The sequence below is a fragment of the Oryx dammah genome, unplaced genomic scaffold, assembly GCF_014754425.2.
Source record: "Oryx dammah isolate SB20612 unplaced genomic scaffold, SCBI_Odam_1.1 HiC_scaffold_3, whole genome shotgun sequence".
Lineage (NCBI taxonomy): Eukaryota > Metazoa > Chordata > Mammalia > Artiodactyla > Bovidae > Oryx > Oryx dammah.
Window position 1 is genome coordinate 87,946,610 of NW_024070187.1, and position 26,829 is coordinate 87,973,438.

Sequence of the window (26,829 nt, forward strand, 5' to 3'; positions counted from 1 at the left end):
GTTATCCCAACCCCTTACATCAGTTTATCAAATGCAATAAAATGGTTTTAAGATTTGAATGTGTTAGTTACCACCCTTCAGCATGTTTTCCTCTCCTTATACTAGAGTAGGATCTCCAGTCAGTCAAGAGAACAGGTTTTTATGTCAGTTTATCTCCATTTAGCTATCTCCATGCCTCTAGAGCTTCCCCAGTGGGTCAGTGGTAAAGAATTCATCTGCCAGTGCAAGAGACAGAAGAGATGTGGGTTCGATCCCTGGGTCGAAGATCCCCTGGAGTAAGAAATGCCAACAAGGTCCAGTATTCTTGCCTGGAGAAGTCCTTGGACAGAGGAGCCTGGCAGGCTGCAGTCCATGGGGTTGCAACAAGTCCCACACAACAGAGCACAGCGCACACACATGGGTAGCAAGAAACAACCTCTGTGAGGTTTTTTTTCACACTTCAGTTCAGTTCAGTTCAGTCGCTCAGTCGTGTCCGACTCTTTGCGACCCCATGAATCACAGCACGCCAGGCCTCCCTGTCCATCACCAACTCCTGGAGTTCACTCAAACTCATGTCCATCGAGTCAGTGATGCCATCCAGCCATCTCATCCTCTGTCGTCCCCTTTTCCTCCTGCCCCCAATCCTTCCCAGCATCAGAGTCTTTTCCAATGAGTCAACTCTTCCCATGAGGTGGCCAAAGTACTGCAGTTTCAGCTTTAGCATCATTCCCTCCAAAGAAAACCCAGGGTTGATCTCCTTCAGAATGGACTGGTTGGATCTCCTTGCAGCCCAAGGGACTCTCAAGAGTCTTCTCCAACACCACAGTTCAAAAGCATCAATTCTTTGGCACTCAGCCTTCTTCACAGTACAACTCACATCCATACATGACCATTGGAAAAACCATAGCTTTGACTAGACGGACCTTTGTTGGCAAAGTAATGTCTCTGCTTTTCAATAGCACACTTACAAAAGCTAAAAAAGTGATCATCTCTTCATAATTCCAGTGTACTGACTATGAGATGAGAAGAAAGAAACTGTGAACTACAGAATAAATTAAAGCCAGTTGTCTAGATGCTCCATAAATACTAGCATTTGCTCCCTAATCCTAAGTCAGAGGACATGGGAAAATGTTTACAAGTGTGACCCACTTGAGAGAGAGTTCAATTAAGCCCTCACCCTTAAGACCAGTCCTTACGCTCAAACATGGAACTTGCTATACTGGCCACTTAGCACTTGTCAATACAGAACACAGCCCCTGAAAAGCACAAAGATGTTGCTGTTCATTTGTTGATTAAAGACAACCATTTCAAAGAATCATATTTACTTCAGAGTAAATTCCAGCTCTATCAGTTGTGGACTGTGTGCTCTAGGGTAAGTTCCTGACTTAACCTTAATTTCCCTTCTATCCAGTAAAGGTAATGTCAGAACACTCTTTCTGAAGTTGTACAGGGATTTAAACATTATCAGTGTCTCCAGGAATCTGCCACTGGCCCTCAAGGCCAACTCCATGGGCATCATCTCAACTTCAGTACTGGATCAGGTGGATATACAGTGTAGTTTTGACATCGAATTTCCTGGGCAGTTCCCCTTGGAAGTGTCACAGCAGGAAGTGAAGCACAAAACATGTGAGGTTGTGGTCATAGCATGAAGGAAGTAGAAAAAGAATATTTCATGTTATGTCACAACGTTGAGGGATCATCAGCAGGAAATAGCAATGGCAGCAGTGGCTGAGATTTCCTGAGCAATGTTACTAAATGAACTAGAGCTAGAGAGGAGAAAGTATGGCGTATCCCATTTTGTTATTGTGAATCTTTCTTTGTGAGTTGTATCAGGAGATGTCCTCTCGGGACTTCCAGAAGTAACTGGAGAAACACTGGGAGATGGCAGAGGTGGCAGACCTGTGATAGCACAGTGAGGGCCATCCAGAATCACAGATGATGCTATTTCTCCTTTCTGGGACTTCTCATACAAATAACAAGGGGAAGGGCTTGTCCTATCTTTACTGTGGATGCCCCGCTTGTATCCTCTCTGCTTACCGATGAGTTCTGAAGTCACCATGGGCAACATCTATACTTTTCTGGTGGCTTCCCAACATCTATACTTTTCAGAGTGGCTTCTCAAGCGCCTCTCTCCTGCTTCTATCCTGAGAGTTTTCTCTGCTTGGGAGTATGGAAGGGGGAATGGCAGAAGAGTCTGCTCAGCTCACAAGTTGGATGGCCTGTCATGAGATGACTCTCATTAAGAGTCAGGAGTTAGTGGATGTGTATTCTATTTTCTAGTTGGACATTCCTAGAAGTTGCACTGTAATATATATATTTTTCTACTTCTCTCTTCATCATGTTCACATTTTCTTTTAAACTTTTTTAGCGTATTTATAATATGTATTTTAATATCCTTAAATATATTAATATTAATTAATTAATTATATGAATTGATATATATTAATTCTATATCTATATTAATTCTGTCCTTTCTGAGTCTATTTCTATTGCTTGACTTTTCCTCTTGGTATGGGTTATGATTTTCTGCTTCCTGGCATGTGTAGTAATTTTTGATTGGATGCAGGAAAAAATGTATGTTATGTTGTGAAGCATCAAGATTTTGTTTTCTTCTTTTGGAGTCTTAGCCTCTGTTCTGGCGGGCAGCTAAGCTACTGGAGCATCAGCTTGATCTTTTTGAGGCTTGTTTTCAGCTTAGTTAGGGTGGTCTAGAGAGAGTTCTTTGCTTTGGAGTTCATTTAATTGTACTGCTGAGTCATATCTCTTTTGTGTCTCTACTGAATGCCTTGAGTGCTCACCAGCTCTCTAACAAGTCAGACCTCAAGTTATCTCCCCACTCCATAAGAGGTCTGAGAACTGCTCAGCCTGAACATCTATGGATGTCCTTTCCCTGACTTATAGCATTTCACCCTATGCATTTGTGACTTAGTATTGATCAAAGAGAACCAATGGAAATTTAATGCTAATTTCTAGAGCTCTATTTTCTTTAGCCAACTCTAAACTATCATGATGTCCTGAGCCCCCCGCCCTTTTTTTGTGAGCCTATTTTTTAAGCCTTGAGAAACTAAGTTACTTTGAGTCTTTGAGCACTTGGTTGGCTTATCTTTGTATCCTTTCCTATTATCATCATAATATCTAAACACCTTATAATATAGTACTTTGTAATTTTAGTGTAGAAGAAAAATGAGACTCAAAGAAATTAAGGTTATGTCTGAATAGTGTTTCTAACTTATTTTTAACTTTTTGGTTTGTAAAAAGGCCACAGTCTGATCATGTTGTCAAGTTATTGTATTGAAATAACATTTTTTCTCCACTTTCTCAACATGCCAAGACTGTTGTCTGAGTCCATTTGGGCAGCTGTAACAAAACACCATGGACTGGGTGGTTTATAAACAAAAAATAGTTGTTTCACAGAGTTCTTGAGGTTGGAAGTCCAAGGTCAGGAAGTCCAAGCCAGCAGAGCTGGGTGAAGGAACTCTTTTGGATTGTATCCTCACATGACATAAGGGATGAGAGATCCCTCTGGGGTCACTTTTATGAGGGTACTAATCTCATTCATGAGGGCCCCACACTTATAACCTAATCACCTCCCAAAGACTTCCACCTCCTAACACCATCATATTAGGGGTTAGGATTCCAACATGTGAATTGTGGGGGAGACATAAGCATTCAGACCACAGCAACCCTTCACAAACATATGTTAATATGAGCTTCCTTTCATCTGTAATAACTCCAGTGTTGCCTCTACTGTAAAGTCTTTCCTGGCTCTGAGGGGGAGGTCCTCCCTCTACTACCTCCAGGGTACCTATATATTATAACACAGATCACCATCTTCAATCTGTTTACATGTCTGCCTCCCTCTATAGTCCATGAACTTCTCAAGAGCAAAAACTCAATTTTTACTCTTTAAATACTTAGTGTCCAACAAAAGTCCTTCAGGTTGTTCAATGAGAATTAGCCAGAAAAACAAACATTCTTATTAGACTATGTTTATCTTCAGGCTATATTAGCCCTCAGTAAAACCGATTCTTCACTTAAGTGTTGCTACAGGTTGAATGGTATCCCCTACTCCCACCTTCCAAATTCATAGATTAAGATTCTAACCCCCAATGCCTCACTTGGAGATAAGGTTTTTACAGAAATAATCAAACTAAAGTCAGGTCACTGGGGTGGGTTATCCAATGTGACTTGTGTCCTCACAAAAAGGGAAAACTTAGAGTCGGATGTGCACACAAGGAGAACAGCATGTGAGGAAGATGACCATCCCTAAGCCAAGGAAAGACACTTGAAACAGCTTTTTCCCTCCCGGATCTAGGAAAGAACCAACCTTACCAACACCATGATTTTCGACTTCTAGGCTCCAAAACAGTGAGATAAAGATTTATGTTTTCTCAGCAACATAGTTGTTGTTGTTGTTGTGGTTGCTGTATGCAGGTCAGGAAGCAACAGTTAGAACCGGACATGGAACAACAGGCTGGTTCCAAATAGGAAAAGGAGTACGTCAAAGCTGTATATTGTCACCCTGCTTATTTAACTTATATGCAGAGTACATCATGAGAAACACTGGACTGGAAGAAGCACAAGCTGGAATCAAGATTGCCGGGAAAAATCTCAATCACCTCAGATATGCAGATGACACCACCCTTATGGCAGAAAGTGAAGAGGAACTCAAACACCTCTTGATGAAAGTGAAAGAGGAGAGTGAAAAAGTTGGCTTAAAGCTCAACATTCAGAAAACGAAGATCATGGCATCCGGTCCATCACTTCATGGGAAATAGATGGGGAAACAGTGGAAACAGTGTCAGACTTTATTTTTTTGGGCTCCAAAATCACTGCAGATGGTGACTGCAGCCATGAAATTAAAAGACACTTACTCCTTGGAAGAAAAGTTATGATCAACCTAGATAGCATATTCAAAAGCAGAGACATTACTTTGCAACTAAGTTCTGTCTAGTCAAGGCTATGGTTTTTCCAGTAGTCATGTATGGATGTGAGAGTTGGACTGTGAAGAAGGCTGAGCACCAAAGAATTGATGCTTTGAACTGTGGTGTTGGAGAAGACTCTTGAGAGTTCCTTGGACTGCAAGGAGATCCAACCAGTCCATTCTAAAGGAGATCAGCCCTGGGATTTCTTTGGAAGGACTGATGCTAAAGCTGAAACTCCAGTACTTTGGCCACCTCATGTCAAGAACTGACTCATTGGAAGAGACTCTGATGCTGGGAAGGATTGGGGGCAGGAGAAGAAGGGGACGACTGAGGATGAGATGGCTGGATGGCATCCCTGACTCGATGGACGTGAATCTGAGTGAACTCCGGGAGTTGGTGATGGACAAGGAGGCCTGGCGTGCTGTGATTCATGGGGTAGCAAAGAGTCGGACTGAACTGAACTGAAGCAACATAGTATGTGGTACATTTTTTATGGCAGCCCCAGGAAACTGAAACAAATGCTTTGGTGTTGGGTTTGTTAATGCATATATATATATATATATATATACACTTCATTTTTTTTCTTAAGCAGTTTTATAAATGACCTTCATTATCCTATACAGCTCACTTATTTATATATATATATGTATATATACACATATATGCATATATACACATATATGCATATATATGCATAAATCAATAAATGAGTTGTATAGGATAATGAAGGTCATTTATAAAACTGCTTAAGAAAAAAAATTGAAGTTCATAATCCACTGAGTTAATTCAGCTTCAAGCCTTTTGAAACTGCTTCCTTTAAACCATAAGTAAACCATAATTTGCTGTTCTTGACAGGATAAGAGTTGCTGTAATCTGAACTTCATTCAGTAACTTTGTGAAAGTGCAAGTCACTCCATCATGTCTGACTCTTTACGACCCCATGGACTGTAGCCTGCCAGGCTCCTCGCTCCATGGAATTCTCCAGGTTAGAGGACTGCAGTGGGTAGCTGCTCCCTTCTCCAGGGGGTCTTACCAACACAGGGATCGAACCCAGGTCTCCCACACTGCAGGCAGATTCTTTACCACTTGAGCCACAAGGGGAGCCCTCGATATCTTTAGAGTTACCCATACTTTAAGTACAGGGCTTCTCCAGTGGCGCGAGTGGTAAAGAATCCGCCTGCCAATGCAGGAGACGTAAGAGACCCAGGATTTACCCCTAGGTCAAAAAGATCCCCTGGAGAAGGATAGGGCAACCCACCGCAGGATTCTTCCCTGAAGAATACAATGGACAGAGGAGCCTGGTGGGCTGTAGTCCATGGGATGAGAGTTGGACAAGACTGAGGCGACTTAGCACACACGCATGCTCACTTTATGAGTATAGTTAGAGCTTGGGAGAATCTATTATAACCTTGAATGGATTGACGTGAATAGGCACAAAAGCCAAAAGTAAATACTTGAGGAGGAAAAGCATCTTCATTTCCTACATTGTACAAACATGACCTTTGAAAAGATGCATAGATATCTTTTATTATTCCATTTTGTAGACTGATTATAACTGAAACTGAACCCTTCACAATCACGCAGTTTCCCTCCCAGGGAATAATGGGTTCATGTTTCTATTCAGTACATTCATCTCCTCATGCCGGAAACCCCTCAGTTAAAACAAAGCTTGGAAAACAACCCCAGCTTCCTCATTGACTTGCAAGTGACAAATATGCCACTTGAATAAACTGTTCCTTCTATTCTTCATGGAAAGAGAGTGCAAGAACAACAAAAAACTTCCGTGGTTACAGAGAGCACATAAAACAAGGTGCACTATTGACACGGCCATTCAAACAAGGATCAAGATCAAGCACAGACATGGCTACTGAGAGCTCACAAATCTTCCCCCTGTTGGCCATCCTTGTCCTGGGCCTCTTTGGTAAGGAGCTACGGCTTTCATCTTTTCCTTTTTGGCTTTGGAAAAATTCGAAGCCCAAATGTTTCCAGATCAAATAAGACTGAATCTGGTGTTAGGGCCAAATGTAGACACTATCAATTAAAATCTAAGCAGCACATACACTTAGATTGTGAAATATCAAAGAAGTTCCTGTTGGTTTAAATTTTTAAGTCTGTTGAATGAATTAATTAATATTGAGGACGTTATGAATACCCCCACACACGTGTGCGTGCTAAGTCATCGCTTCAGTTGTGTCTGACTCTTTGCAACACTACGAACTGTAGCCCACCAGCCTCCTCTGTCCATGGGATTCTCCAGGCAAGAATGGGGGAGTGGGTTGCCATTTCCTTCTCCAGGGGACTTTCCCGACCCAGGGAGCGAACACATGTCTCCTGCACTGGCAAACGGGTACACTGTAAGGGTCTGTGCTTTTCTTATTAAAGATGATAGCAGCAGCATGGGCTTCCCTGGTGGCTCAGTGGTAAAGAATCCACCTGCCAGTGCAGGAGACACAGGTTCGGTCCCTGGGTCAGGAAGATCCCCTGAAGAAGGGAATGGCTACCCACGCCAATATTCTTGCTTGGAAAACCCCACAGACAGAGGAGGCTGGCAAGCTACAGTCCATGGGGTTACAAAGAGTCAGTCAGGCTTTAAAGACTGAACAAGAAGCAGCAGCAGCCCACTGCAAAAAGGTTTAGGGCGTTTATTTTAATGGTGGAAATTGCCACCTTCAACTGATAGAATTCACATGAAATTTTGGTATTTAAAATACTTTATAGAATGCAATGAAGTTGATTTTTATCATTAAACATTTCTTATTGACCATATATGCCTTCAAGCAATAAATTATTGGTCTGGTACATTTACCCATTTCTCAAATATAGTAGATATTCAATAGTTTCATTGATCATAACAATAGCAAATGATTATATTTATGTGATTGTCTCCCTAAAGATTTCTGATGGTATTTGGTGAGTTGAGTATCTTGCTGCATTGATCTCAGATTTCATAAGTCAGGAATAAACATCACGGCTGTCTTTGTTCTTAGTGTTTCATTATTATTTTCTCATACAGCTGATCCCTCTGAGAGCCAAGAGCTGCGATGCCAGTGTATTCAGACACAATCTGACTTTATTTCTCCCAAATTCATTGCAAAAGTCCAGATAATCCCTGAAGGTGCTCACTGCAACAGAAAAGAAATCATGTAAGTAGTGAAGAGGTAGAGGGAGAAGTCTTTTTTTGTGACTGTTCCCCAAGTTTTATTGAAACATAATTAGCATACATCACTATAAGTTTAAGGTGTACTGCATAATGGTTTGAATTATATATATCGTGAAATCATTACTACAATAAGTTTAGTGAGCCTCCATCATCTCATAGATAAATTAAAAATAGTTTTTTCTTTGTGATGAGAACTCTCCAGATCTATTCTCTTAATAACTTTATTAATAACCTTTTCTTTATTGCCTTACAGGTGTTCTTTACACATTTTGGATATTAATCCCTCATCATATTTATGGATAGAAAAGCTCATTTTCCAATTTTTGGTTCATGTTTTTATTCTTTCTGTGGTGTCCTTTCAATTAGTATAAATTTATTTTTAATATGCTTTAGATTAGCAACGTTCCCTTTTCTGGTTAGCACTTTTAGTGTTTTAGTTCAAAAAAACTTTGCTTCACAGAGTTCATACAAATATTTTTCTGTATTGTCTGCTAAATTTTTTTACAGTCTTTTCCTTTGTATTTAAAACTTTAATCCACCTGGAATTAATTTTTGCATATGGTGTCAAGGAATTATCCATTTTTATTTTTATGGTTCATCAGCTGTTCCAGCTGCTGCTGCTGCTGCTGCTAAGTCACTTCAGTCTTGTCCGACTCTGTGTGACCCCAAAGATGGCAGCCCGCTAGGCTCCCCCTTCCCTGGGATTCTCCAGGCAAGAACACTGGAGTGGGTTGCCATGTTCCAGCACTACTTAATAAATTATCATTATTTTCCCACTAATCTGAAATGCTATTTCTTTTTGATCCTATTGTAAAGGTTAACTTTATAAAATTTCACATTTTAGTTATTTTATTTGCATTTTGATATAAAATATTGCACTGATTTGGCAACCATCAGCACTTTACTCGTGCTGTTGTTGTTCAGGCACTCAGTTTTGTCTGACTCTTTGCAACTCTATGGACTGCAGCACACCAGGCTTCCCTGTCCTTCACCATCTCCCAGAGCTTGATCAAACTCATGTCCATTTTGTCAGTGATGACATCCAACCATCTCGTCCACTTCTCCTCCTACCTTCAATCTTTCCCAGCATTAGGATCTTTTCTAAGGAGTCGGCTCTTCGCATCAGGTGGCCAAAGTATTGGAGTTTCAGCTTCAGCATCATCCTGCCAATGAATATTCAGGATTGATTTCCTTTCGAATTGACTGGTTTGATCTCCTTGCAGTCCAACTGTCTTCTCCAAGAGTCTTCACCAACACCACTGTTCAAAAGCATCAGTTCTTCAGTGTTCAGCCTTCTTTATAGTTCAACTCTCACATCCATACATGACTACTAGAAAAATCATAGCTTTGACTATACATATCTTTGTCGGCAAAGTAATGTCTCTGCTCTTTAATATGCTGTCTAGGTTTGTCATAGCTTTTCTTCCAGGGAGCCAGCATCTTTTAATTTCATGGCTGCAGTCACCATCTGCAGTGATTTTGGAGCCCCCAAAATAAAGTCTGACATTGTCATATGGGAATAACGGCAGTTTAGTTTCCCCTTTGGAGATCTTACGACTCTTTCTAGTTTTGTTGAGATGGCTGTGGTGATGGCAGGCACCCTTGTCCTGGAGAAGGGTATGGCAAACCACTCCAGGATTCTTGCCTGGAGAATTCCATGGACTGAGGAGCCTGAGGGGCTACAGTCCATGGAGTCTCAAAGAGCTGGACAAGACTGAACGACTAACACTTTCTCTTGCCTTGGTAATACAATACTTTCAAGTTTTCACTATCGTGTGCGATGTTTTGTGGCTATCCTTTTATTGGTAATTTACTGAATTTATTGGTAATTTATTATTAAGTTATTATCATTACAATTTTTATTATGATCTGATCCTCATGTTGCTGTCGTTGTTCAGTCCCTAAGTTGTGTCCGACTCTTTGTGATGCCCTGGGTTACAGCAGGCCATGCTCTGTTTTCTTCCACTGTCTCCCAGAGTTTGCTCAAATTCATGTCCATCGAGTCAGTGATGCTATCTAACCACTTCATTCTCTGCTGCCCATTTCTCCTTTCGCTTTCAATTTTTCCTACCATCTGGTTCTTTGCCAATGACTCGGCTCTTTGCATCAGGTGGCCAAAGTATTGAAGCCTCAGCTTTAGCATCAGTCCCTCCAATGAATATTCAGGGTTGATTTCCTTTAGGACTGACTGGTTTAACTGGTCCTCATGTAATGAACCTCAAAGGGATGGAGCTTTGCTGTTCTGTTAAGTGCAGTTGAAAACTACAGAATAAATTTAAATAACTAGTTTATGCCATCCTCCTCTCTCCTGATAATAAATGAGGCTTTAATGAAGTCTTAAAATCTAACCAATTTGCAGAGGTGTAGTGATAAACAGTACATAGTAAGTGGTTGATAACTGGCAGCCTGGAAGATACCTTCTATATGCAGATTTCCAGAGTCTGACACTATACCCTGTGCATTTTAAGTCTAGTTAATATTCACTGATTATCAGCTGATATCTCAAAAGACTCTAGGAAATTTATCTTCTAGTTGAGTTTTTTTTAATTGTTATGTACACTGATATGATTAAAAGTCACATTCTAATAACACAATTAGTTTAAAATATTTGTGTGTTCATTTTAAGCATATGAATTTCATGTTACAGAAATTGTAGTGAATAAATTTCAAGTGTTATTAAATTATATACAGTTATGATTTAACCAAAATACTCTTTTCTTTCCAGAGTCACATTGAAAGATGAAAAATTAATTTGTTTGGATCCTGAGGCTGAATGGGTGATGAATATTATCAAAAAGATTGTATAGGTATAATTAATTCTCACATTAATGTTGTAATTTCTTTTAATTAAAAATATATTTAGAAATGCATGCAGATTCTGCTACATATCAGAATAAAATTACAATAAGGCTAAAATAAGTTTATATCAGAAAACCCAAAAATATGGTTCCAAGACCAGCAGAATTATCATCACCTGGCAATTTTATGGAAATGCCAGTTCTCAGTCTCATTTCAGAAGTTCTGGGCATGAGCCCAAGAGGCGTGTCTAACAAGCCCTCCAGGTGATTTTGAGCTTTCCAGGTGATAATGGGCTTCCCTGGTAGCTCAGTTGGTAAAATATCTGACTGTAATACAGGACACCCAGTTTCAATCCCTGGGTCAGGAAGATCCCCTGGAGAAGGAAATGGCAACCCATTCCAGTATTCTTGCCTGGAAAATCGCATGGACAGAGGAGCCCGGCAGGCTACAGTCCATGAGGTCGCAAAGAGCTGGACATGACTTAGCGACTAAACCACTCAAGTTTGAGAACTATGGGTTCAAACAGATTTAACATGATATCCAAGTTGACCTATTTATAAATATCTCCACTGAATACAAAAGTGATTAAAATTGCTAGAAGCTCTCTTATAGAAATCAATCAGAAGCAACAGAACTATTTGATGAGAAATTTTAAGAAAAAAATTTCTCCCTCTTTGAAAAAACATTACTTGAGGCATAGCCTTTCTAAAAGCTAAACTCCAAATCGAGTTTATAAACTGATGGATGGAGAAGATACAGGCAAGTGATAATGGGAGTGTATTTGGATTAACTTCTGAAAAAAAGAAAAACTCAAACTAGCTTTTGGAGGGGTTTTGGTTTTGTTTTGTTTTGATTTGGTTTGTCTAAGTCATAGCAGTAGGTAAGGCTACTTATCATGGAAAAACTTATAATGGTAACCACTTACAATGGAAAAATTAAATTTTGTGGATTTTTAATTAAAAATGAAAATAAAATAGAGAAATTTGAAGGTTGTGATTCACCTGAGGGTCACCTTGGCAGTTGAGAGGTGTAATGCAGTAGGAAGAACTTGAGTTTTTTTAATCCTACAGATATGATATAATGTTCCTGAACCATCTAGCTACAAGTGATGTCATTTTGGATAATTCACTTAAGATTGAGGATTGACATGCTTTCATTTGCTCTTACTTTATAATTGGAGAAGTAGATAATACATGTAAAGTGTTTCATTATGACCATTAATAATTTTTAACTTAACACTTTTATCTTTAGAGGTTTTTTATTTTCCCTCACAAGAGACTACAAATGGACAATCCTGTGTATGTGTGTAATTGCATGTCACTCTCCTTGTATTGTAGAGCCCTTAACTGATGACCACACAAAAAGCATCACGTTCTATGGCTCTCAAGAGCCCTTTGTATCATCACGAATTTGGACATCATCCAGAGTTTTATTTGAAAATAGCACCGATTTATGCTAATTTAGGACTAAGTTGAACTGCTTTCTCTACTCATTCTGAGGATTTAAACATTAATTTCAGGCCAGTGATTGGCTACTTGTGGGAGGAGTAATGGGAGGAGAGGGAACACAATTTCCATTACGTAGGAAGGATAATCCTGAACTCATACAGCATGTGAGAGATTTCCCCATGGAGCTCAACACCTCTTAACAGATCCCACCTTCTCCTTGATGTCCCCTGCCACAGACAGAAAAAAACAAAACAAAACATTTCCTCAGGAGGAACTTGCTTTTTTTTTTTTTTTTTTAATGGATAAATTAAGCCAGAGGGCTCAGAACTCCATCTTTATTTTGCATTTTGATGAACATTTAGTGATTTCACAGTATCTCAGAAAGATCTCTGACATATGTTTCAAAATTTGCATTACATTACAGATTCCATTCCTCTGACAGATGTATCGAGATTCTGATAGTTATGAACTTGCTTTTTAGAGAGGTGATTCACACATTTTGAAAATGCCCTAGGCCAAAAGTCCAGGGGCCAGGGTGCCATGTTCTGAGCAAGTGTTTGAACTTCTGTATACTCTTGTAAATGTGAAAACCTGGCAAAAACAAAGCAAAGTATCTCTATCACTTGCAAAATAGTTGAGAGGAAATAATAAAATTAAAGTTGCTTTGAAAGTAAGCATGAAGAATCACAGTGTTACCCTTATTAAAATTATAAAATCACTTCCCAATTAGTATTGAATAAAGTTAGTTTCACGGTACCTATTCACATTGTTTTAGGCACAATTACACACCAGGTCTCCAAACAGTTTACGGCTGCAGGTCTTGGCAAAAATAATAATCATATTATTAAGCTGTATACTAACAACTAGCTCTGAGACTGAGCTTGTTAAAAGAACTATCGCAGGACCATGAGGGCAAGACTAACAGTAGTTTGGAACATAAAATTCAAAATTTCAAGAGAAAGGAATCTAGTCGGCACAGTTTGAGTATACCCACTCATAGTCCAGGCTTCCCTGGTGCCTCAGTGGTAGAAGAATCTGCCTACAATGCAGGAGACACAGGTTTGATCCTGGGGTCAGGAAGATCCCCTGGAGAAGGAAATGGCAATCCGCTCTAGTATTCTTGCCTGGGAAATCCCATGTACAGAGGAGCCTGGAGGGCTACAGTCCATGGGGTCGCAAAAGAGTCAGACACAACTGACTACACAACAACAAATCATTGTCCAGCCACCTGTAGACAGGATTGTGAGAACACATCATAAAGGCAAGGCTTCCAGGAGCTGCCCCAGGGTGACACAGTTCATTTCCAGAGTAGCTGGCACACGACTCAGTAGAGTCTCTCTACAACCTAGAGAACACTCTTCTCAAAACGAAGGGAAGAGTAAAGGTTTTCTGTTTTGCTGTGGTTTTTTTATTTGTTTGTTTTTACAAAATAGCCAACAATCATTATTCTAGAAACTACTTGGAAACCCTGAAGATTTGAAAGACTCCTTCCAAATGAATAGCTCAGTTGGCCAGAGAAAAACCCAAAGATCTTCCTCGCAAAAAAGGAAACAGAAACTAAGAAAGGAAATTTCCTAGGTATACACTGTGGCTTATTCTGAGTGAGGCTTAAAGCTGGTTGCTCTATCAAGATTTGAATGCTTACATTTTAATCTCTCACTAAGACTGATGACATGATTTTGGATCCTTATAAGGAAGAGAGTTGTGACAAAGATCTTTGTATAAAATCAAAACCGTCACTGGAAATAAATCCACTAAAAAAACATAGGTTTGTGATAAGGAAGCATGTCTGCCTCAACATGGACAATGGGTGGAAAAAAATTTTTTTTTCGGCCCCTAAAATTCTGCACCAATAGTCTGCCCTCAGGTAAGTTTGGGATTTCATTATAGCCCTTGTATGGTCTGGAAACTCCCAGGTAGCATAGAGGGAGGCACAGATCAATATCTGGCAGAAATGAAAGTCAAACTGTCCTACTAAGATATGTCTTCAACATGGACCCCAAAGGACTCTCAGAGATAGAGTCTCATGCAGCTGGTGAGTCTAAGTCCAAATTTAGAAAACTCTGGAGGAACCATCAACACTAAATAGGAGTCAAGACCCACAGTACAGAACATCCCTAAACTCGAAAGTGTTAAAATCAATGAGAGACCATAATGAATAAGCATGTTTCAGATCATTAGACATTAAAGAAGGCTTTGGAATGTAAGAAAATAATATAATATTAGGAAACTAAGCAGATTCAAGAGTGGAGGGGGGAGACAGATACAAATAGATAATAGGGAAAGGAACAGCAATTGTAAAAACATTCTTGAAGAAATAAAGATATGATTATATAAAGCAAAATCTCATTGGACAGCTTAAACAATAGGTGAGCTTGAACCAGAGGAACAATTATTTTTTATTCATCTAGGACGCAACAGAGAGATAAAAATATAGAATACAAAAAGGAAGTTAAGAGACTTTAAGCATAGTATGAGAATATGTAACTTATTTCTGAAAGGAACTGCAGACTGTGAGAAGAGGGAGAATGCATAAAAAGTAATATTTGAAAGAACAATAACTGAAAATTTTCTAGGATAGACTAAGCCACCATAATCAAGGAGCCCAGTAGGTTCTAAGCAAGATAGAAGAGCAAAAATCACACCCAGCTACATTGCAGTAAACCTGCAAGATCCAGAACACACGGAAAAGACCTTATAAATAAGCATGACCCACTCTGCCCCAAGGGATCTTGAAGGAGGACTCTAGGAGGCTGAAATCTATGATGGGTTGCTGAAAATACATGGTTTTCTTAAATGGAATTGCTCTGGATGAATTAGTTGTAGAAGAGTATTAATTTACTGTGGCTTTTTTCTTTACATTTGTTGTAAGGAATCAAGGTCACCAAATTTGCCTTGTGTTCATTATGCCTAAAGGTGAGATGGTTTCTATAGGATATAGTGAACTAGTAAGAAGAACACAGGTTAGTGATTCATTTATTTGACTAATTCTAATAGAAGTTTTTCACTTCCTTATGCCTGTGGTTCAAACACTACCTCATGACTCACACATTTCACATCTTTTCCATTATGATTTTTTTCTTTAGATTCAAAGAGTTTTTCAAACTATAACCTGTTGGACTGAGAAAAATACGCCTTCATTACTGCTTCCCCCAATCTCACCCATCTTAATATGTTAATGTGGAGAAGTGGCGGGCTTTCCTGGTGGCTCAGTGGTAAAGAACCTGCCTGCCCATGCAGGAGGTGAAGTCGCTCAGCCATGTCCGACTCTTTGCAACCCCGTGGACTGTAGCCTACCAGGCTCCTCCATCCATGGGATTCTCCAGGCAAGAATACTGGAGTGGGTTGCCATTTCCTTCTCCAGGGGATTTTCCTGACCCGGGGATCGAACCCAGGTCTCCCGCATTGGAAGCAGTCGCTTTAACCTCTGAGCCACCAGGGAAACAAGCCTATGCAGGAGATGAGGGTTTAATCCCTGGGTGGGGAAGATCCACTGGAGAAGGAAAGGGCAACCCACTCCAGTATTCTTGCCTGGGAAATTCCATGGATGTAGGAGCCTTGTGGGCTACAGTCCATGGGATCTCAGAGTCGGACGCGACTTACTGACTGTGCATGCACAGAGAAGTGGTCAAAGTAGTTCAAACAGGATTTGCAGCAGACTCACTAGCTTTGCCATTTATGAGGTTATGAGATTTTAGGCAAGAAACTATTCTAAATTTCAGTTTCTCAGCATTAGTATCTACTTTAGGGGGTGATTAAAAGGACGAAATACATGAATGCCTTTTGCTCATTTTATTATAATCTAGAGGTCGTATCAAATTACTCATAGTCTTTCTGAAGATTCTATTTCATTTCTTGGCTTAAAACTTCTATTCATACTGTTTCCCTCTGCTTGGGCCATGCCTCCTTACCCTTCCCCTGACCTAACATTTAAAGGAACTAAAATCTGAAGAATGATCTTGGTTAGTATATAACTTCCTCCAGGAGCCCTCCTCAAACTCTTCAAGGCTGGGTGCTCTTTGTCTATATAAGTTGTTAAAATGACAATTGCTTCACATTTTACCTCATTTCACAGAGGAAGCTTTTAAATCAGCACAAACTTAAATGACTTGCCAAGGATGACAAAATCAGCTAGTGGCAGAGCCCAGGCATGCAGCCAGGAATCCTGATTTTTTATCCCCAGTTACCACCATTGCTTCTGTTTAAGCTAGCAGGACTGGCTCCACCCTGGTTACACCCAGATTCTGTGGGATGCTGAGACATAAAATCTCCAGAAAGAGACCCTCTGTATATTTCTGGGTGAGGTGCATTTCTTCCCTATGACATGGGCACTCATCAGGCCATCCAAGACATCCTGACTTCTACTCCTTGCCAACTCTACCAGTCTCCTTTAATCAGATACTATAATCTTGGCCTGGACCGATGCCTGTCTTTCTTCATTTTCATCTTAGCGCCAACAAAAATATGCTATCATTTTAATTTAGCCAAATCTCCTTCCAGAACTCGTCATTCACATACAGCTTTTTCTCTCCACTTGAGACTCAGTCATTCCCACTGCTGAAACAAATCATCCTCCATCTCTCACCAACAGCCTGCACCCTGAAAAAACACATTTACACATGACTGAGCGCCGAAGAATTGATGCTTTTGAACTGTGGTGTTGGAGAAGACTCTTGAGAGTCCCTTGGACTGCAAGGAGATCCAACCAGTCCATTCTGAAGGAGATCAGCCCTGGGATTTCTTTGGAAGGAATGATGCTAAAGCTGAAACTCCAGGACTTTGGCCACCTCATGCGAAGAGTTGACTCGTTGGAAAAGACTCTGATGCTGGGAGGGATTGGGGGCAGGAGGAGAAGGGGATGACAGAGGATGAGATGACTGGATGGCATCACTGACTCGATGGATGTGAGTCTGAGTGAACTCTGGGATTTGGTGATGGACAGGGAGGCCTGGCGTGCTGCGATTCATGGGGTCGCAAAGAGTCGGACACGACTGAGCGACTGAACTAACTAACTAATGCCTAATCCCATAGATGAGGGAGCTCAAGGAGAAGGTGCATTTATTATCATCCCCAAATCTGCTGTCTTCCTGTTTTCTGTTTTATTATACCATAGTTTATCCAGCTGCCTAAGCCAAGACTGGGGCTTCCCAGGAGGCGCTGGGGGTAAGGAACCCACCTGCCAAAGCAGGAGATGTAAGAGGCTCAGGTTCTATCCCTTGGTCAGGAAGATCCCCTGGAGAACGAAATGGCAATCCACTCCAGTATTCTTACCTGGAGAATCCCATGGACAGAGGATCCTGGTGGGCTACAGCACACGGGGTTGCAAAGAGTTGGACATGACTGAGTGACTGAGCATACACACACACAAGCCTGGACTGAGGGTCATCATTTACTGATCTTCTCTCTCTGCCTCACATCCAGCCAGGCTCTAGGTGCTACCATTTCTACACCCTTTCTAGCCTTCATGTAGCCCTCTTTTCTCTTCCTTCTGTGACTGACTTAGTCCTAGATATCTCATATTTTGACCAGTATGTCCCTGTTCTTGCTACTGCTAAGTCACTTCAGTCGTGTCCAACTCTGTGCGACCCCATAGACGGCAGCCCACCAGGCTCCCCAGTCCCTGGGATTCTCCAGGCAAGAACACTGGAGTGGGTTGCCATTTCCTTCTCCAATGCATGAAAGTGAAAAGTGAAAGTGAAGTCGCTCAGTCGTGTCTGACTCTTAGCGACCCCATGGACTGCAGCCCACCAGGTTCCTCCGTCCATGGGATTCTCCAGGCAAGAGTACTGGAGTGGGGTGCCATCGCAGGACTCTTATTCCCTGCAAAAAGATTGTTTTAACATGCAAATCTCACCAAATGGGATAGATTCCTCATCTATAAGGCAGGTCAATAATTAGGAAAGACCATTAGCCAGATTCTTTATGAAAGCTATCTATCATCCTTAATTTTCGTCTCAAAACACACTAAATGGGCACAGTTCTGACCCAGTTCTCTTGGAGTCATTCAAATCATGATAACTCTGGGTAACTGGGTAACTCATGATAACTCTACCCTATACCATACTTCTACTGCAGTATCATTTTATTCAAGCTGCTATTTCCAATCCATGGGTCAAATTTACATCAACAAATAGGGACATGTGCTACATTTACTGAAAGAAAACATGTACATGGTAAAAACTCAAGCAAGGTAAGGAATTAGTCTTTTTTAAAGGGAAGATATTAATCTTTCTGTATTGCCTGGTTTCCAACCTTAGAAGTATTGATTTTTAGCAATTTGGTGGGTATATATCCTCAGAAATGTTCTCTGCATGCATCATCGTATTTGAGGACAAAACTGGAAGCGTTTCATTTCAGGGCATCTATTTATTGATTTCCTCAGGATGGGGAGTGGAGGCAGTATGTTTTATTGCAGATATGTGCCATTTTTAGTTTACCAATCCATTCTGATGGTCATCCAGGTATTTCCAGAATGTTTTTAATATAGAAAATCATATTATAGTGAACATTTATGTACTGTGTATGCATACAGGTTATGCAAGTTTATCTGTAGGATGAATTCATAGAACAGGAATTTCTGAGTCAAAGGATATTTTGATCAATAGTGTCAAAACACTTCCAAAGAATTTGCAGTAGTAAACTCCCTCTTAAACTGAGAAAATTCTTATGTCACAACAATCTGGTAATCATGCTCATATCAAACTTTTTGACCTTTACCAGATTGATAGGTGAAAACTGCCATTTCATTGTTTGAGTCTGTATTTCTCTAATTCTGAGTGGTATTTTGTTCTTTGCATCTTTTTCTATCCCTTTCCCCCCAAGCTGTTTACATTTTACTATCTGGGACTTTTTATTCCGTTGGTTATAGGCCTTATAAATTTTTAAAAGAGATGTTTATACATTGAGAAAATACCATTTTTCTGCAAATAAATATCAAAATATTTATTTTGTACTTTTCATTTGTATTTTTATTTTATTTCAATTTTCCTTATGTAGAAACTATTATTTTGGTATGGTTAATTCATTAAATGTTTCCTTAGTAGAGTCTGTGTGTATCTTACTGTATGTATATATATTTGGTAAAAACTATATATGTAGTATTTTGTCTACATATATAGTAAAACTATATATGTAGATATTCATAAATATATACTTTTACATATTTATATGTATTTATATACCTGTATTCCCTGGTGGCTCAGACAGTAAAGAATATGCCCACAATGTGCAAGACCTGGCTTTGATCCCTGGGTTGGGAAGATTCCCTGGAGGAGGAAATGGCAACCCACTCCAGTATTCTTGCCTGGAGAATTCCACAGACAGAGGAGCCTGGTGGATTCCAGTCCATGGAGTCACAAAGAGTCAGACACAACTGTAACACTATACCTATATACATACATTTAAGACAAAAATACTGTATTTTTGTATATGCATGCATACATATAAAATGCTATATACATATAGTTTTAACTGAAAAAGATATTTAACCACATTGTAATGTATCTTGGGTAATAGATGAGGAAGTTATTACCCAGGTCTCACTATGTTAATATAATTACTGCCATCATTTTGATTTTCCAGGTGACTCAGTGGGTAAGAATCTACCTGCAATGGAGGAGACACATATTTGATCCCTGGGTCAGGAAGATCCTCTGGAGAAAGGCATGGCAACCCATTCCAGTATTCTTGCCTGGAGAATCCCAAGGACAGAGAAGCCTGGAGGGCTACAGTCCATAGGGTCACAAAGAGTCAGGCAAGACTGAAGTGATTGAGTATGCATCATTATAGCGTATTTCCTTTCAGTCTGTTTTCCTATTTGAGTTATGTCTAATGGCATAAGTCATCTCTAAGGGACACTATAAAGGTGTCTCCTATTAGATCAAGATAACAAAAGCAGGAAGAAGCTGGAGGAACAGTGCCTTGGAAGCCGAAGTTGGAGGGAAGAGTTTATAAGAATTTGGGTGGGGCCTGCATCCCATCCAATCCCACTCCACCCCAGTCAGGAAGTGGAAAAATGCATGGTATTTTGTGTAAGTGTACTTGGAGAACTAACCAACATACCCATAAAAAGCTAACATGTATATAAAAACATTATGCTAAAAAATAATGTATAATCAGTCAGTGTGAGCCAAATAGTACTGCAAATAGTACCAGCTAAACAAACAAAAAATTTTGGCCTATTCCACTATATCCCTCTACCCCTGCTCTGACCCTAGAAAATGCAGAAGCAACAGAATGAGTAGAGGATGTAAAGAGGAAATTGAAAGTAGAGGAAGAGAAAAAGAACAGACCTCCATGATTTCATCCAGGCTTATGACTTTAGATGTCATCTATATGCCAGTGACTATCAAACTTATAGCTCCAACCTTGAATCTCTCCTGAACATGACTTGCATATCAAAAATCCCACTGAACATCTCCATGTTATAGACACCTCAGAGTTAACATGTCCAAAACTGAACACTCGATCACCCCCAAAGAACTGACCTACTTGCAAACTCTATCCATTATAGTTGATGGCAACTTCATCCTTCCAACTGTTCTGACCAAAAATCTTGGAGTTTTACTTGACTTCTCTTTATCCACACATTGCATATTAATTTTTGGTCAGAAAATGTTGTAGAATCTAACTTTAAAACATATGTATGGAATCTGACCATTTCTCACCACCTCAACTACTACCTGCCTGATTAGATTTAGCATCATCTTTCACTTGGAGATGCCTCAAACTCCAAACAGACCTGCTTCTATACTTGCCTCTGTCACTTCCATCATCTATTTCAAAATAGCAGCCATAACTGTTTGAAAAGCACAAATCAGATTGGTATTCTTCTTTTTTCTTTTATTAAATTAATTTTTATTGAAGTATAGTTGCTTTGCAATGTTGTGTTAGTTTCTACTGTACAGCAAAGTAAATCAGCTATGAAAGTGAAAGTGACAGCTATGAAAGTGAAAGTCACCCAGTCATGTCTGACTCTTTGTGACCTAATGGACTGTAGCCCACCAGACTTCTCTGTCCATGGGATTCTCCAGGCAAGAGTACTGGAGTAGGTTGCCATTCTGTTCTCCAGGGGATCTTCCCAACCCAGGGATTGAACCTGGGTCTCCTACATTGCAGGCAGACTCTTACTGTCTGAACCACCAGGGAAGCTGCTATATGTTTACATATATCCCTTCTCTTTTGGATTTCCTTCCCATTTTGGTCACCACAGAGCACTGAGTAGAGTTTGCTGTGCCATATAGGAGGTTCTCATTAGTTACCTATTTTATACGTAGTATCAATACTGTATATATGTCAGTCCAAATCTCCCTGTTCATCCCAGCCCTCCCCACCTGGTGTCCATATGTTTGCTCTTTTTGTCTGTGTCTCTATTTCTGCTTTGAAAATAAAATTTTATCATTTTTCTAGATTCCACATATATGCCTTAACATGCGATATTTGCTTTTCTTTCTTTAACTCAAAACTTTCCAATCATTTTCCATCTCACTTTGAGAAAAGCCAAAGTTCTTGCAATGGCCAGCAAGGCCTTATGCTATCTTCCCCCTCTCATTTCCTCCACCTCATCCTTTCAAGTCTACCATAACAAAATACCATAGAATGATGGCTCAAACAACAGAAGTTATTTTCTCACAGTTCTGGATGCTGGATCAGAGTGCCAGCATGGTCAGATTCTGGTGAGAGTGCTCTTGCTGGCTTGCTGATGGTCACCTTCTTGCTGTATCCTCACCTGGCAGGGAGAGAGAGAGACAAATGAGCTCTCTGGTGTCTCTTCGTATAGAGACACTAACCCTATTGGATCAGGGTCTTACCCTTATGACCTCAATTAACTTTAGTTACGTTCATAAAGGTACTGTCTCCAAATACAGTCACATCAGGGGTTAGGGATTCAATGTGCATTTTTTTGAGGGGATGGACCACACACTTTCAGTCCATAATACCTTTACTAACAATAAGAGCTTATCTCCTGCTAAGTGCCCCTTGCTTACTCTCTCCATCCTCATTGACTGGTTGATGACCTTGAACAATCCATACACATGCCTGCTTTAGAGTCTTTGCACAGCCTTCTTCCTCTCCCTGGAGTATATTGCTTTTAGCTTGCCCCATGGAAAACTCCCTCACTCTTCACATCTTTGTTCAAATGCTAACTTTTCAATTAAGTCTACCCTTCAGCCTATTTACAATTGCTACCAACCCGCACCAGCACCCTTGGTCTCCTTAGCTTGCTCTCTCTTTTGTTGCTCCATACAACCTTCTAAGATACTTTACAAGGAGCTGGACATACAGTGGAGACTCAAACAGATAAGGAAGGGTAACAAGAGCCTGATGAGAATGGCTGCAACTGACCCAGAGAGCAGGGCAGGGATGGGGTTGGGGAAGAGTGGTTCAGAGTTGAGACCACACAAGAGCTGAGCCCCCAAGAATGAATACAGTAGAATCACAGGCATTATGATAAGACAGAGGGAAGAAATGTGAAGGAAGGTGGACAAATAGGGGGAAGGTGGATCCTTTTCTACTGAGCAGATAGGGTTCTGACTTGACTATTTCAAGAAGTTGTGTTCCCAGCCTGTTTGCTTAAATAACAGAGTGTCACTCTCATCTGACTATGCTATTGCCAACTTCTCTCCTGAGAGAGGGAATATTTCTTGCCATGTGTATGCATGCTCAGTCATGTCCAACTCTTTGCGAACCCATGGATGGTAGCCCAGTACCAGGTGGTAGAGCTCCTCTGTCCATGGAATTTTCTAGGCAACTATACTGGAGTAGGTTGCCATTTCCTTTCCAGGGGATCCTCCCAACCCAGAATCAAATCAAGTTTCTCCTGCATTGGCAGGTGGATTCTTAACCACTGCACCACCTAGGAAGCCATATTTCTTGCTATATAAGAAAGCAAAAGATATCACAGTCTGCAGCGACTGTAGATCACTGCTGGTGAGCTGGTGAGACCTAGGGGAACTCAAGAAGGAAAAGAATACCTGCCATCTAGCAGCCATCAGACTGCAACTACTCCCTACAGTCACTCCCTATGGTGGGCCCTGAGGAAACTCAGAGTGTGAAAACACCAAATACTGGCCCCAAAAGCTGAGGTGCCTATCAAAAGAATGAATCAGTGAGCCCAGATTTGAATCTTCTCATACATAAGAAGGTACTAAATTTCTTAATTTGGGATATTTGGTTTTCTTCCATTAATAATCATCTTTTGATGTTCCAACTACCTGCCCTTTATTGCAAAACTCCTATATAACCTAGCTCCCCCTACATGCCACCTCAGAGCAGTTATCTCAGTATTATTTGAGATGCTGCTTCCCAGACTTGAAGTCTTAAAAATTCCCACCAAATAAAATACAACTCTTAACTTTTAGGTTGTGAACACTTTTTTAAGTCAACACTCCTTTATATGGTTTAAAATTTATAGATGTTTCTAATGGGAACTGAATATAATAACTTGTGTATGTGTATACTCAGTCGCTCTTGAGACCCTAGCCTGCCAGATAACTCTCTCCATGGGATTTTTCAGGCAAGAATACTGGAGTGAGTTGCCATTTCCTTCTCCAGGGGATTTTCCTGACCCAGGGATTGAACATCTTTACCACTGAGCCAATAATTTAGAGTTCAGTTCTAATGAGATGGATGAAACTGGAGCCAATTATACAGAGTGAAGTAAGCCAGAAAGAAAAACACCAATACAGTATACTAACACATATATATAGAATTTAGAAAGATGGTAATGATAACCCTGTATGTGAGACAGCAAAAGAGACACAGATGTATAGAACAGACTTTTGGACTCTGAGGGAGAGGGAGAGGGTGGGATGATTTGGGAGAATGGCACTGAAACATGTATATTATCATGTAAGAAAAGAATCGCCAGTCTAGGTTCAATGCAGGATACAGGATGCCTGGGGCTGGTGCACCGGGATGATCCAGAGAGATGATATGGGGTGGGAGGTGGGAGGGAGGTTCAGGATTGGGAACTCATGTACACCCGTGGCAGATTCATGTCAATGTATGGCAAAACCAATACAGTATTGTAAAGTAAAATAAAGTAAAATTAAAAATTAAAAAAAATAAAATACAGTACAATAAAATTGAAATAAAATAAAATAAAATATGCAATCTCAATGAGGGTTATAGTGCCCTTAAAAAGACAGAAAGTTGATGTGTGGAAAGAAGAATGGTCTTAGATAATGCAATGCCTCATGACTTTCCAAAGAGCCATAGTAGATGAACAGATGTATCTCTGGTTTTAAAATTTCATGGAGGAGTAGAAGTTGATTAGGAAAATCATGTTTAGAAAGTCTCTTTACAGGAGAGAGGGCAATAACCATCACCATCATCACAGCAACAACATTGAGAAACACTGCTTTAAATGATGGAGAATCAATAATCAATTTATAATACCCATTTTATATATAGTATTGATAGGTTGTATCTACTAATCCCAAACTGAATTTATCCCTACCACTTCCTGTTTGGTAACCACAAGTTTGTTTTCTTTGTGAATCTGTTCTGTTTTGTAAATTAGTTCCTTTGCATCATATTTTACATTCTACATATAAATGATATCATATGATATTTCTCTTTCTCTGTCTGACTTACTTCATTTAGTATGATCTAATAAAAAGCTTGAATGAGCTTTTTGGCCAACCCAGTATATAATTAAACTCTACTAACTGATCACTGCACCACCAAGGAAATGCCAGAAATGGCTTCTTCTGACATACAATTCTGATAAACAAGGCAAATATTTGACTAAAATACTGGCAGTCTTTGCTGTGCATACTTCCAGTTTCAATATGCACAAGTTTCAATTGAAACTGGAAGCATGCACAGCAAAGACTGCCAGTATTTTAGTCAAATACTAGTATGCCTCCAATTTCAAAATGCACAGATTTTTGTCAAAACTGGAAGCATGCACAGCAAAGACTGCCAGTATGTTAGTCAAATACAAGTTATTGCATTGTTTATCAGAATTGTATGTCAGAAGAAGCCATTTCTGGGATTTCCTTAGTGGTGCAATGGTCAGTTTGTATAGTTTAATTATATACTGGGTTGGCCAAAAAAGCTCATTCAAGCTTTTTATAAGATCTTACAGAAAAAAACTGAATGAAATGTTTGGTCAACCCAATAACTCCAATCCCTCAAAAGGGTCTAATTTCCATTATAGTAACCATGAATAGGGCTTCCCAGGTGGTATTAGTGGTAAAGAACCCACCTACAAATGCAGGAGACATAAGAATCTTGGTTTCAATCCTTGGGTCAGGAAAATCCCTTAAAGGAGGGCATGGCAACCCACTCTAGTGTTCTTGCCTGGAGAATCCCATAGACTGAAGAACCTAGTGGGCTACAGTCTATTGGGTCACAAAGAGTCGGACACGACTAAAGCAACTTAGCACAGTATCACACAGCACAACCATGAATAGTTGCATAAGATACAAACTGTCTTCATGGAGCTTATACCATAATGGGGGAGACAAGACCACAGCAAATAAACAAATACATCACATAATATCAGGTTATATTAGAATTATTCTGATATTTATATCAGAAAGAAATGAGATAGGGCAAGGAAGAAAAATAAACAGTCAAGGAAATTGCTAGGATGCTCCAGAAAGCTGAATAAAATGAAGGAAAAGGTCATGTGAATTTCTGGTGGAGAAACATTTCTGGCAGGTGGAAGAGCAAAATTCGTGAAATGAAACCTGAGTGGCAAGTTCTAGGAAGAATAATGAAAAAAGAGTTGAAATTATAGAATAAATGAAACAGTAGCCAGGAACTAAAATAAAGGACTTTGAAGCCATGGAAAATATTTTAGACTTTCCATGTAGTACAGGTGAGAAGCCACTGAAGGCCTAAGAACAAGAGAGTGAAATGTTTTGTTTCTTTGTAAAATATCACCCGGGCAACAGAGTGGAGAACAAGGGGTGAGGATGGGGAGCAAGAGGGCAGGCAAAGAGACAAGCTTGGTGGTTGTTTCAGCAGTTCATCTGAGACAGTGAATGGTGGCTTGGACTCAGGAGATCACAGTAGGGGAAGTGAGAATGTTGAATTAATGATATATTATGAAGAGAGATAGGATTTGCTGATGGATTCGATGCAGAGTTTGAAGAGAAAAAAAAAGTGAAGAGTCCAAACAGGCAACATAGTTTTGGTCCTAGTGATGGAGTGAATAGTAGTGCCATTTGTGAAATAAAGATGAAGAATAAGGAAGTTCACCTTGCAGAGTAATGCAAGTTCTTTTTTGGACAAGCACATTGTGCATGTAAGTGGTAATTACAGTCATGGAAAGAGATCAGTTGATGTAGGTCATGATTGTAGATAAAATTGAGAAGAAGGTCACATAGGATGGGCCTGGGTATATGCCAGCTTTTAGGGGTCAAAAAACTGAAGATTGGGAATTCCCTTGAGATGCAGGAGTCAAGACAGCGCTTTCACTGGTGTGGGCCTTGGTTCAGCTCCTGGTCAGGGAACTAAGATCCTATGTGCAGTGCAGCCAAAGAAAGAAAGAAAACTGAAGATG

The 26,829-nt window shown here is 40.0% G+C and overlaps 2 long non-coding RNA genes across 2 annotated transcripts in view; one reads left to right on the top strand and one right to left on the bottom strand.

The window, feature by feature from the left end:
- Positions 1–26,829, bottom strand: part of LOC120861439 — a 154,890-nt gene that overhangs the window by 23,785 nt on the left and 104,276 nt on the right. The window lies entirely within an intron of this gene.
- LOC120861438 lies at positions 6,741–12,558 on the top strand. Its single transcript, XR_005720538.1, has 4 exons — positions 6,741–6,825; positions 7,918–8,047; positions 10,790–10,871; positions 12,201–12,558. It is a non-coding gene; the product is annotated as an uncharacterized LOC120861438 (long non-coding RNA).